Source organism: Phyllostomus hastatus, unplaced genomic scaffold (genome assembly GCF_019186645.2).
Source record: "Phyllostomus hastatus isolate PE091 unplaced genomic scaffold, TTU_PhHast_1.1 phas_scaffold_78, whole genome shotgun sequence".
Classification (NCBI taxonomy): Eukaryota; Metazoa; Chordata; class Mammalia; order Chiroptera; family Phyllostomidae; genus Phyllostomus; species Phyllostomus hastatus.
Genome location: NW_025334041.1, coordinates 94,484,399 through 94,497,743, shown reverse-complemented (window position 1 = coordinate 94,497,743; position 13,345 = coordinate 94,484,399). Strand labels below are relative to the sequence as shown.

The window sequence follows — 13,345 nt, the reverse complement described above, 5'->3', positions numbered from 1 at the left end:
CCCAAGGCCTCAGACAGCCCACAGGAGCCCAGGAGGGGTATGCAGACAGGCCTGACCAGGGAGAGAAGGGAGCACATGACCCTCCAGGGTTTCTCATGCCACCACATAAAAAAAAATTTGATAGGTCAAATTTCATTCATTTCTTCTGGTTTACAGAAAGCAAGTCTGAGAGTCTGGGCAGGAAGGCAACCAGAGTAAGGTCCCTTAGGCACAGAAACCCAGACAGCCTGTGTGTACTGAGGGGAGGGGAGTGACACACTGTTTGACAAAGGTGTCATGTGATATTAAACATGGTCTCAGACCTGTGAACACTGACCTTCGCCCCCTTTAAGCCACACCCCCTTTTCCCTCCTGCTCCCCTCATTTCAAATCTGAAATGTAGATCTGGCTTGAATACAAAATACCTTCTACCCACCAGAACTGAACGTTTGCACACCCGACTGCATTGAAATGATACAATGCCGGGGTCAGAGTAACACAAAATACTAGGACCACTAGACATAACACAGACTCTTTATTTCTAAACACCATTCGAGCAGTTGGCAGTCCCCAACCCCCATCCTCAACCCCAGACTCAAATGTAAGAGAATTTTCACTTTATCTCCTCAGGCTTGTTTTGCCTTCACTTTCATTATTCATTCAGTGTCTTGGTGTTTTCTTTTTTGCTTTTATAAAAAAAAAATATCGGAACTTTATCTAAAGCTTCGGCCAGCCTTTTTAAAACTGCCTCAGTGCAGGAAAAGGCACCTTCAGAAAATGTGTGGAAATCTGTTTGCAACTTTCTAGAGTGTAATTCTAAACCACAAGGAAGAATATCCTTCCGTCCTGTGCAGCTGAAAAATTTAACAAACCACAACTGCTTTTCCCACTCACAGGCAAGACACCCCCCTCTAGCAGGGAAACTGGATTCTGAACAGAAAGACTTATAGGGAGATTCATCATGAAGATGGTATCTTTTCTTCCAGTTACCCTGAGTTTTGAGTGTCTAGTTGTGTGCATGTGTGTGTTTGAGTGTGTGGACATGTGTATGTGTAAGTACATATTTGTGTAAGTATATGTTTGTGTGGATGTGTGTATATGCATGTGTGTATACAAGTGTGTACATATGTTTGTGTTTGTGTGAGTGTACGTGTGAGAGTATGTGTATACCTGTCAGTATGGGTTGATACATGTGAGTTTATGAGTTTGTGTGAACATATGTGAGTGCATATTTGTGCAAGTGAGTATACATATAGTATACATGAGTAGTGAGTGTACATGACTGTGTGTGTCAGTATGACTGTGTATTTGTGTGCATCTATGTGTGTGCACCTGTGTATCTGGGTTTTTAATGGAAGAACACAACATATGATCAATCAGCTGGATTAGGGTTTTATTGGCTTCACCTGGAAGCCCTCCCAGCCCCCGTTGCTCCTTAAGTCAGGGCAACTTTGGGGTTGGAGTAACCTGGAGATGTGCCCTGAGCCAAGGGCCAGAAACACACAAAGCAGCAAGCATTCTAGGGAGCCAGTTCTGTTGTTGAAGACACTGACATTTGTTGACTTGACCCTGAGTCCCTGGAGAAGCCTACCACACGAGGGAAAGCCCATAGCACAAGGTAGAGCCACACCCTAGAAGGAAGCAGGGGACAGGATGGGACTCCTAGCAACGCAGTTTGTTCTCCAAACTTCTTAGTTGTCTATCTGCCCCACGTTCACTGGACCTCCTGCAGGAGAGATGGTCCTGAGTCAGGGCAAAGATGCCCAGCACAGGGCACCCCTGCATCTTGGGGCAAGAGACGGATAACATCCTGATGCACCCAACTAGTTCACTCCTCCTCACTCCACCTCCACTCAGGATTTCCTCTGTCGCTCCTAGTCCACAGCACTCTACCCACCAACTGACAAAAGACTCTGGAATTAAATTTTCCTTCTTTCCCCACAAATTTATGCTCTTCACTACCCCCTTGTATTTCTAATCTCCTAAACTCATTTAATTATGTCCAGAGTAATTAAACTTGCTATCAGGGGGCATCTGGAAGGAAAGTTAATACATTTTAATTTGACTTATACAATGAATATTCGATCCTACATACAGTGTGGGGGGAGGTGCTTGTACACACACATTCTTGCATAATATGCTCCTGGGGATCCTGGGTTGCAGGAGGTTCTCAAGGTGGGAGATGGGAGGATTCACCCAGACATGCTAGGAGACCATGAGCACCTTGTGGACAAGGCCTCAGGGGGAACAGGGATTAGTGGGGAGTGTTAAAACTGGGCAGGGTGGGGCTTCCAGAATCTCAAATACCCTTTTGACAAAACATAGTCCCTGAAATTTAAACCAGACAAAAATCTTCCTCACTAAGAATTGAGGATTTGTAGTTTCTTTTAAAAGCAGAAGGGGGGTAGGTTTAAAAAAAAGCATTGCTTATACTGAGCCTCCCTCCCAATTGAATTTTTAATGAGGCTCTTTCCCTGCACTAGGCTGGCAGGGAAAGGTGGACACATGCAAAGGTCCCCACGTTCCCCTTCTGAGAGGGCTAAGGAGTGGGGAGCTTCCCACCATAAGCACACACTGTGTTTCGGTCCGCACACATGCCAGGCCATGCCTACACCTCTTGTAAACCAAGAGGATGGGTTCTCCTGACTTAGAAAGAAACTTGAGGCTGGAGGTACTGACTTCTGCTCCCTCACAGGCTGTGTGACACTAAGCAAGTCCCTTCTCCACTGGCTCCCTGTGACCAACTAGCCTCAATTTTGTCATCTCTGAAGTGCCAATTTGAACAAGAAGCTTGCCAAGGTCCCTCTAGCCAGGACACACTACGGTTCTATACCTTCTTGCTTCAGACCTCCCCAGGATCTGTTGGCAGTAGAGTTCCCCAGCAAGGGACATCAATCCACATGGGGACAGTTAGCATATCTGAAATTTAATCAAATAAATGGCTGAAACTTAATTGTTAAGCAGGAGCCTGCCTTTGCCATCTGACAGATGGCACACTCCCTAATCCTACAGCTTACTGCACGGCTGGACGCCGTCGGAGGGAGAGGGTAGGACCAGAGCAGCTCCTGCTCACCTCCCAGTTCGCCCCCCAACCACTCGCACTCATGCACTGGTGAGGCCACTTGTCACCAGAAGGCCCCATTATGCTAACAAGCAACCGAGATAAAATGTGTGACTATTTGAGGGTCCCTGGTGGGGAAGACGCATGGTAAGAGAATTTACCTCCCTGGAAACAGATGTCCTGATCCTATAACACAAATTGCAGTATCACATCCCCAAAATACAAGCCCTCCCATAAATCATTCAGGGGAGCCTGTTTCGTTTTCCTGTTCTGATGAAAGTGACCCGTGTGTGGGGCTCAAGGCCAGAAGTGCTGCCACACTCGAACAACTCCACACTTCCCCACAGCTTACTGTAAAGGTGCTGACCAAAACCACCACGGCTGGGACCACTTCCTCGCTTGCCCTTTAGAATTGGCATTCCCCTGGCTCTGTCCACCATTAAACCCCTGCCTGCCCTTCCCCTCCTCCTTGTACCAACCCCACCAAACCCTCAGGAACCATCCACACAAGTCTCCTTTCTCTCCACCTTCCCGGGAATATCCACATATAGCTGAGACCTAGGTTTCATCTTTAAATTTCTATGAATAAGTGATCTGGTTGCTCCATATCTTTGCCAATGCTTGTTTTTTCCTGCCCGGTTAATTTTAGTCATCTGAGTACGTATGCAGTGGTATCTCCTATGGTTTCAATTTGCATTTTCTTAACGACTAATGGTGTTTTAAACATCTTTCCATGTGTATATTTGCCATTTGAACATCTCCTTTGATGAAATACCCATTGTTCAAATCTTTGCCCATTTTTATTAGGTTTTCTTATCATTAAGGTACAAGAGTTCTTTGCTCTGGATACAAGTTCTTCAGCAGATGTATTGTTTTGCAAATATTTTCTCCTAGGCTCTCTCTTATCTCTTCATTTTGTTAAGAGGGTGTTTTGCCCTGGCTGGTGTAGCTCAGTGGATTGAGTGCTGGCCTTTGAACCAAAAGGTCACTGGTTTGATTCCCAGTCAAGGCACATGCCTGGGTTGTGGGCCAGGTCCCCAGTGGAGAGCACACAAGAGGCAACCACACATTGATGTTTCTCTCCCTCTCCTTCTCCCTCCCTTCTCCTCTCTCTAAAAATAAATAAATAAAATCTTTAAAAAAAAAAGAAAACTGTGTTTTGAAGAGCTAAAGTTTTCAATTTTGGTAATGCTATTTTTATCAATATTTTATTGCCCACATGGATGTATTTGTGTGTGTGTGTGTGTGTGTGTGTGTGTGTTCTATTTAGGCCTATGATTTAATCTTTGTGTATAGTGTGAAATAGAGATTGAAGTTGGTTTTCTTTGGGTGGGGGGGTTGTTCAGTTTGGTTTGGTTTTTGCACTTGGAGTCTAAATATTTCAGTTCATTTGGTGAAAAGATTATCTCTTCACCCTTAAACTTCTCTTGGTAAAATTTCTTTGTACCTTTGTAAGATTTCCAGCTGATCATGTGTGGAGTTATTTCTGGACCCTGTTCTGTCCGTGGATCCACTCGTCTACCTGTACAGCAACACTACAATGTCCCAATCATTCTAGCTTTACATTAAGTCTTGAAATCAGGTAACATGAAACCTAAAACTTTATTTTTTTCTTTCAAAAAAATTTTTGACAATTCTAGATGTTTGCACTTTTATATAAATTGCAGAATTTGTTTGTGAGTTTCAACAACAAAGCTCCTTAGGTTGTGATTGGATGTGCATTGACTCTACTGATCAATTTCTCTGCTCATTATGTTTCACATTCCCAGAGGACAAGGAACTAATCTTACATTTCCCCCACAGTCCCTGAGTGATAGTCATATATCCACCTCTCTGTGGCAATGTGGCTATGATTCAGGGCAGGGAGGGCTGAAGGCAAAATGGGAGACGGCGGAGCTGAAGGAACACAGGCAAGGAATGGTGTGGAGTCAAATGCAGACATGAGGACAATGAATGGGAACTCTTGGGTGGTATCATATATCTTGGGAGTAGCACAGGAAAGGGCCAGTTTCTCCTATAACCAAGGTCACCATGTTTCACATCAGGGCAAGTTCTAAGATGTCCAGAATTTGGAAATTCTAGAGGGAGAAGCTGGGTCTCCTGGAGGCTAGGGTCTGGTGATCAATTACCAAGAAACAGAATGGAGTTTGACTTCATTTTTGTCTGACTTCAGCTTTCCCCGTGAAAGAGTTGCAAAGGACTTACCCAGTCCATGTTTTACAAGGGACCAAAACAAGAACTGAGGAGATGGCAGTCACACCGTTAAAGAGTGAAGCAGTGGTGCAACTAAGGATTAGAAAACAATACAGGTCCTCTGTCCCCAAGGTCTGTGGCCTTTCCACTACGGCCCAACCTCTTTTTTGGCGCTGTGTATCTTCCCCAGTCCATTAACTAACAGAGCCATTTGCTTCCAGAACTAGAGCTTAAAAAGTTAATCAGATGGCTGTTCCAGAAACTCCAAGGTTGGGCTTCACATCTCCCCAGATGCTTCTTTCCTTTCTGTCCACCCATCAACAGAAGCCATCTTCAAGAAACTTTAGCGGCTTCTTCTCAAAACCCCCACTAGAACCAAGCTCCCTTGGTCTGCCATTCACTTCAAGCCAGTGTTGGCTTTCCCAGTACTTAGGTGAAATGAGAAGGGCTCTGAACCAGGAGTCAAGGGGCCTGATCTCTGGACCACCTGCCCGAAACTCACCAGACAAATGACTGGACTTCTCCAAGCCATGGATTTTTCCCACCATCAAAGGGAGATGATGACACCCACCCTATCTGCTTGAAGGTTTTGTGAGGATACAGTGTCTATAAAGTGGCATATAGGAAAAGATATAGGAATGTAGATAATGGACTCCAAAAATGTGGTTTTTTCTGAAGCCTCATTGCCAGAAGCAGGAATTAAAAAGAAGGTTAAGGGGCACACTCTCTTCCCAAGACTGAACTTTCTCCTCGCTCATAAGAAAACCTGACTCAGGTCTTTCCTTCCCAGTGTGTGTAGAGGTTTCATGTGTATGGACAAGGAGACATTCCGGTCTCTGTTAATCTTTCCATCTTCATCTGTCCTTCTGAAAATAGGACCTTCCCAGAGATAATTGATCTTACTTTTGCTCTGGCCTTGGAAGCCCCACCCACTCCCAGGTAATTGTGCTGCTGAGTCCTCAACTCAAAGCACCCCGACTCTACCTCCCAAGTGCAGCGCCCTGACCCATCCCGAGAGCTGTCTCCAATGGCAGCTCTGATCGCCTCCTCAATAGCTGCTTCAAATGACCCAGGGCTAAATCCTTCCCTAAGTCTGCCATGCACCCACTGAGGTGCTTCATTCATTGAACACAGCTTTGAACACACCCAAGTATTAAGTGGGAAACAACCATAAGAACCACCAGTGATCACCTTCTTGATAACAAGCACTGACCATTCTAAAAAATCCCAGGTAAAACTCCATCTGGTGCCCATTGACACGCTCCTTTTGCTTGCCTTCCTCTCCCCAGGAAGGAGACCCTCTCACCTCTGCTGAGACTGCATGTTGCTCACATGGAATACCCTTCCTGCTGGTGATGCAGGATTCAACTCCTGTTCCTGAACGGCCAAGACTGAGTGCACATGGAACTGACCTTAGGCCTGCTTGTCTCTCCTGCTTGGAGCAAATTAATTACTAAATTTAGGTAATATCATTGTTTTTCTAACCACAAATGTCATTAAAATGATCAATGTTACTAATGGGTAGCTGGATCTCCCTCCAGCCACTTCCAACCCCCCACCTCCTAACCCCTTCCCCCCCAGAACCAAACTGTCCCCTCCTAGTGAGAGTATTACATTTCCATGCAAATTGAGTGGCCAGAGTGAATGGGGTGGGGGCGGTGCCCAGACTTTCTCCATGGCTGAGTTGCTAGATATTTGCATAATAAAATGCGCTAACAGCTTGGAATTAATCATCGCTGCTACCCTGGATGGCCTAAAGAACTATTTTCCCAGCCCTCTTCTGTGAAAACTCTGGATGGCATTTGTAGGTAATGGAGCCTCTGTATATTTTTCTAATTATCATTACATTTTTCTATCTGTCTCCAAAATGTGCCCCCATCCTAGATTATCATAAAATGTGGTAAATTTCTTAGGATATTGTTATTATGTGAAAATCCTTAAGCACTCGATAAATTACACCATGCATGCCTCTGTGCATGAAGATGAAGCTGGAATAGGATGAGCAGAGGTCTGCACGATAGAGTGGACAGAGCACAGGCTTTGGAATGCAAACTATGCTGCTTTGCGTCTTTCTCCAAGGATGATTTGGGGAAAGTCCCACATCCTTACCAAGCCTTGATCTCCTCTGCTACAAAAAGGGGATGTGGTAGGCTGCCTTCTGAAATGGTCCCAATGCCCAGCCTACTGGTATCCACACCCTTGTGTAATCCCCTCCCTTTGAGTATGGGCTGGGCCTAGTGGCTGGCTTCCTTTAACGTTTAAAAAATAAGTGGTAAACATGATAGGGTGTCAATTCCAAGATTAGTTACAAAAGACTAGGACTGTGCTTTCTCTCTCTCTTAACTGGCTCACCTAACAGAGTTGGCTGCCATGCCGTGAGCTGCGCTATAGAGGCCCACACAGCAAGGAACTTAAGATGGTCTCCAGCCAACAACCAGTGAGGAGAAATGAAGCCGTCCATCCGACAGCCTGTGAGGAACTGAATCCTACCAACCACCCCTCAGTGAGCTTGCCCTGTTGAACCCCGGGGAAAGTGCAGGTCTGGCCTACGCCTTGATCATAGCCTCATGACAGAACCTCAGGCCAGCTACATGCCACCTGGGTGCCTGGCCCATAAAACTGTGAGATAATAAATGTGTTTTGATGTAAGTGCTAAATTGGGGGTAATCTATTATGCAGCAATAGTTTACTAAAACAGGAGATCAAACCATATACGCAACTTCACAGGAGTGTTTTCTCCTCCAAGGTAAATAGGGCTTAAATAGTGAAGTGCATGCAGATGTATATTGTCACTTGCTTTGACCCAATAAGAAGTCACTTTCCTAAATGCTTAACTGGCTTTAGATGAACAGCCAGTAGAAGTCCTGCTCTCCTCCTGACGTCCCCACCCATATATTTTCCAGGAGGTTTTCTCCCTGTGGCAATTTTTGCTCTAAGGGTTGGAGTCTGTCACGTCTGGACTGTAAGCAGGACCACCTCACAGAAGATAGTGGGTGGACAACGGCAGGAAGTACACATAAAGTGCAAGTAGCAGGAAGGCTTTCCCTACAAATGTATTCTCATGTGAGCTTTGTCATGGACAAACTCCAAAATAAATAATAGTGACAAGAGTCATAATGATAGTAGCTACTACCACTTATTGAGCAACTACTATGAGCAAGAAACTTGGCAAACATTCCTTCAGGTCCTTACCACAATCTTGAAAAAAAAATTCTGAGAGTTTAAATTGCTTGCTCAATGCTAATTGGTTAGAATGTGTCAGAGCTGAGGTCGGAACCAAACCAAACTGTTATGTTTGTATTTAGTCCTTGACTTTTATGTATGTGTGCCCAAAAAAAAACTATTTTTAATAAAGTGAGGATCTGTTTTCATTTTTTTTCTACTTAACACTTTATTGTGAGCATTTTCCTAAGTTATTAAATTTTTTAAATGCCATTTTAAAGGCAGCATAATATTCCATCATCAAGCAGACTGACCCTTTATTATTCAGCATTTAGGCTGTTCCAGGTGTTCCGCTATCATAAATTATGCTGTGATAAAGCACTCTTGAACCTACATCTGTGCTTACATCTCTGATTATTTCCTTAGGATAAAGTCCTAGAAGTTGGGACTGCCAGGTCAAATGTTGCAAATGTTTTTAAGGCTCCTGATGCATGTTGCCAAATTGCTTTCCCGAAAGGTTGTACCAATTCGTATTCCCAAGGAGATAAACACTTAACTTTGAAAGCAAAGGGAGTTTAAAATGTGAGATAAGCTGGCACCTTGTTTAAAGGAACAACCCCTTAAGTTCCCTGCAAAGGCCCTCTGAGAACCCCTGTGAACCACTGGCTGAGGAAACATTGTTCCGCCTTCCTGACTGGCTGGTTAAATTCCCAGTGTCCCAGATGTCATTTTATTCATGGTTAAAGGAGGGGATTGGGTGGGGTAAGAGGGGAAATGAAAGCATTTGCATGATAATAAACCTGAAACTTAATAATCACGCTTTTACAAAACGTGTATATGGTCCTTTCTTGAGGCAGATTTTCCAGAATTGGATGACCTTCTCCAAGGGGATAAGGATATTTTTCTCTGCCAGATCTTAAGCTAGGGCATTGAAATTATTTCTATACACATACACAAAGAGGAGGGAGCTGAGGTGCAAATATTTAGTCACCCAAAGAGAGGAGAAAAGATACCACAGTGGCATTAATTATCTAGATAGTATTTGAAGCCAAAAGAAGATTTGGAAAGAATATTTTTTACTGTTAAAATTCTCCACCCCAATTTGTTATGCATTGACATAGCTAAAGAATCATTGGCCTATTTTAACCTTTGGACATTTCTATTTTACTTTTATAAGTTGGGAGAGAGAAAGGAAAAGATTATTCACAAGGACAATGGGGGAAGAGACTATGGAAGGAAGACAAAATAGAGAGGGGAAAAGGCTATTTCACTTCTCTGTAGTTACTTGGACTTTCAAACCATAGGTTAGGTCTTAAGAAATAGGAGTCTGTTTCATATACAAGCCAGGTCAGGTGGGGCCTGGGTGGTATGGTTTTCAGAAGCCAAGAAGATTTCAGTATTCTGCCATTATATGAAATACCTCACATTGGCTAGGTTAGGCCAGACCGCTGTAGCAAACAATCCACATTTCAGTGGCCTCGCATACACAAAAACGTGTGATCTCTCCCTTGTATTGCAGTTTGATGCAGGTTATGGTGGTCAGCGGGGTGCGGGGGGTGGTGATGGAGGGCCTACTCTACAGCAGCATTCAGGAACCTAGTGCAATGTGATGTAAACGAAGACCATAACACTCTCTCATCTATCAAACTGGCAAAATGTGACTTTTTACCAAAAAAAATCTGCATATGAATTGTGTGATTCAGATAGATTTTAGAAATTATAAAATGGCTGGTTGGTGTTCTGCACCCCTGGAACATACAGAGATGGCCCTTGTAAGCAAAGCCAGGGGTCAAAGCCCCAAAGGAAGTGGCCACCTCCCTACAAGGGCAGCTATTGGCCACAAGGAATAGGTTGTGCCAAAATACGCTCTTCCGGCCATCAGAACCCTCCCTGCAAGAATGAATCCCCAAAATCAGCACATTTTGGATCCTGGGCAGGAAACAGCCATACTCATACCTTACGGCTCCAGCTCTCTTGCGGTCACATGTTTCATACTTAGCAGCCCAATCAGAGCACCAGTTTTGGAAGACAGGTAACTCGTTCCCCATCAGGGGTGGATGGGTGGGAGGGTGTGTGGGAACTGAGGTGAGGCCTAGCCACAAGCCTGTCAGATTCATCAGAATCATCCCTCCTGCCCTGGACGGGTGAGTGCTAAACAAGGAGGCCACCACAGACGAGAAGGTCGTTTCAGGGACATCTGGTGCAAGACCAATTAGACCAGGGTCCCACTAGCCTCTGGAATAGGAAGTGTCTCAGTTACACAGGCCTGGGAACAGGGGAGGCAGAACACAGTTCATCATTTAAATTTCCATATTTGTAGGAAAAAGACCTGAAGAGACATCCAGGGAAATACAGCAATTGCCAAGAGAGATGGGCACTTTCTAGAATTTTTTTACACTTCTTAGCAATGCCTTCACTGGCCCTGGTTGAGCAGCACCTTCATGCTAACTCAGTGGACATTGTCCTTCTTAGGGTGACACCTCATCCCGGTTTGCTCATTTGCCAATTTTAAGACCAAAGGAAAGCCCTCTTTCTCAAACCAGCGTGGTGGTTGGTCCCTCTAGTCCTTCCACACAGTTTTGTTGAAAGCATCAACTGGGAGCTATTTTACCCAAAATGACAGGGGATGTGGGCTGACCTGCTGACATTCTCACCTAGAAGAATCTAGAAGAGGGCGAGTTAGGGCCACGGTCTGTGACCCTGGCACAGAGCAGCATTACTTATCCCTCCCAGGAAGACAGGAGACAGAATTTGTAACTTCGGCCTCTAGTCACAGACTTGGGAGGGAGCTTGGAAATTATCTAGGGCAAATGTCCAGATGGAAACTAAGGAAACCAAGATGCAGGAACTTTGAGAAACTTGCTTAAGGCTGCACAGCAGGACTGTCCAGGGGAAAGCTTCTTTTCCAACCAGGTGCTCTTTCCACCTCACCATGCAGCTCTGTCCCTAGGACACCCAAACAACTGAATTAATGGGCCCCAAGAGATGAACCTGGACATCCCTCCTGAATCTGACAAAAAATGCTCCCAGTAGTCACCCTCAGTGGCGAAGGAGCGGAGGGTGGTGGCAGCCTGCCTCTGGGGAAGTGCAGCAGGGTGGCTAAGAGGCCACGCCCTATCACCAAGAGCCCCCACGCCCTTCTGGGGCTCCACACCAACCTCCAGCCTCTCCAGACTCGAGTCAGAGTCCCAAGTCATCCTGCATTCCCCTCCCTTCCCTCCTCCTCAGGGTACACAGGGCTGTCAAAGAAGGCGAAAGCCAGGGAAGTGGTGGGCATGGGGTGCAACAAGTCAGAGCCACCACCGCAGCCTCCCCGAGAATCTCTTTAAGTTCACTGACAACTTTTGAAAAGCTGAATGAATACCCGGCCCAAGTTGATTCCACAGAAACATCATTCCTGTTTTCGAAAACCAAGCCAGCAGCCAAGCAAACTACTTCTTCAACCAATGAAGCACCTTCTTACAGACATCTTATTTTTAAAGGGAATGAGAAAGGTTTTGATCACACACAGAAAGGAGCCTGTGCAGCTGGTAACATATGCCCCTTGGGAATACAGGGCTTTTAAAATCATTACTCTTATGGTTTCTCCCACTACTATCTCAAATTTATTAAGCCTCATCTGTGTAGATGTACCTGTAGAAAGGTAATTCCAGTTGCTTATCGTTTTAGGAAGCATGTGGAAATCGCCATCAAAGAGTAATTATTTTATATGTGCACCCCCCCAACTCTTTCTGGACTTAAAGACAGTTACTATTAACGCAGTGCAGATTACTTTCACCCTCTCCAACATTTGGGGGATTAAAAGCTCATTTCAGGTAGATACACTTGAACCCAAAAGGCCACAACATTGCCAAGTTAAACCAACTATTTTGGTTTCCCTTTGCACCTCACAACCCAGACAACACCCTGCTCTGCTCACCCCTCTGTTCTCTGTCCCTGCAAATTTCTGTGCTCTGAGACCCAGCTTAAGATCCTCCCAAGACATCTCACCAAGCCTCTCCAACCCACATTACTCTCCCTTCTCTGAATTCATGTCAATCTTAAAGCAGCACTTAACTACAACACACGTATATGGTGTTTTGTTTCCTGATCATTAGATTTGTCTCCCTTGGGGTATATGCCCATGAAGGCAACATGTTTGATAGGAAATGCTCAGTTAATGCTTGCTGAATGAATGAATGAGTGAATAACAGCATGGACTGGGGAGTCAGAAAGATCTGGCTTTACCTCTTTCTAGCTAGGTGACTTTTATCAAGTTGCTTAACTAGTTTAAACCTCAATTTCTTTATCTAGAAAATGGCAATAATACTCTGTAGCCCAGAGATGTAAATGAACTACAGAAAACAGGTGCTCAAGGACAGAGCATTCCCTTTACCTTCACCCAGGTGCCCCACGAGTCAGTGTTCATTTACTGTCTAAGGCAGGGTATATGTATTCCTCAGTCTTTTTTAAACAGCATTCATGCTGGGCCATGTCTACTATGTTTTGATTAGGACAAAGTTTGGCCTATTGATCACAAAAAGTTTCCAGAAACCAAGACCAAATCCTGTAGCCAAAAGGCACATGTGTAGATGTGTGTTAATGTGACTTCTTATCTGAGAAGGACAACTCCCCAAACTTGCTACAATTCAGAAAATATTTGAGTCACCTGCTGCAAATCTAATATTGTTTGCTGTGTTTCCCTCAAAACGCCTCCTACTGTGTCTCACACACAGTAGGACAGAGTGGGTAAACCATTAGTGTTTATAAACTAAACTACAGCCATGATTCAAAAGTGCTGGGAATTCAAGTATGTAGTTGGGGTGGGAGGGGAATGTTTTCAAAAGCCGTTTAATTCTTTGTGTGCTCAACTATATTTCAACAAAACAGAAAGCCAAAAAAATCACCCAAAGCTGCAGCCAAAACAGCCCCAGGCCAAGAGTTGTTGAATGGTGTTCTTTAAACCGTGCC

The 13,345-nt window shown here is 44.7% G+C and overlaps 1 long non-coding RNA gene across 1 annotated transcript in view; it reads right to left on the bottom strand.

Moving 5' to 3' along the window:
• Window positions 1–13,345, bottom strand: part of LOC123811937 — a 112,217-nt gene that overhangs the window by 98,025 nt on the left and 847 nt on the right. The gene's annotated exons all lie outside the window — the stretch shown is intronic.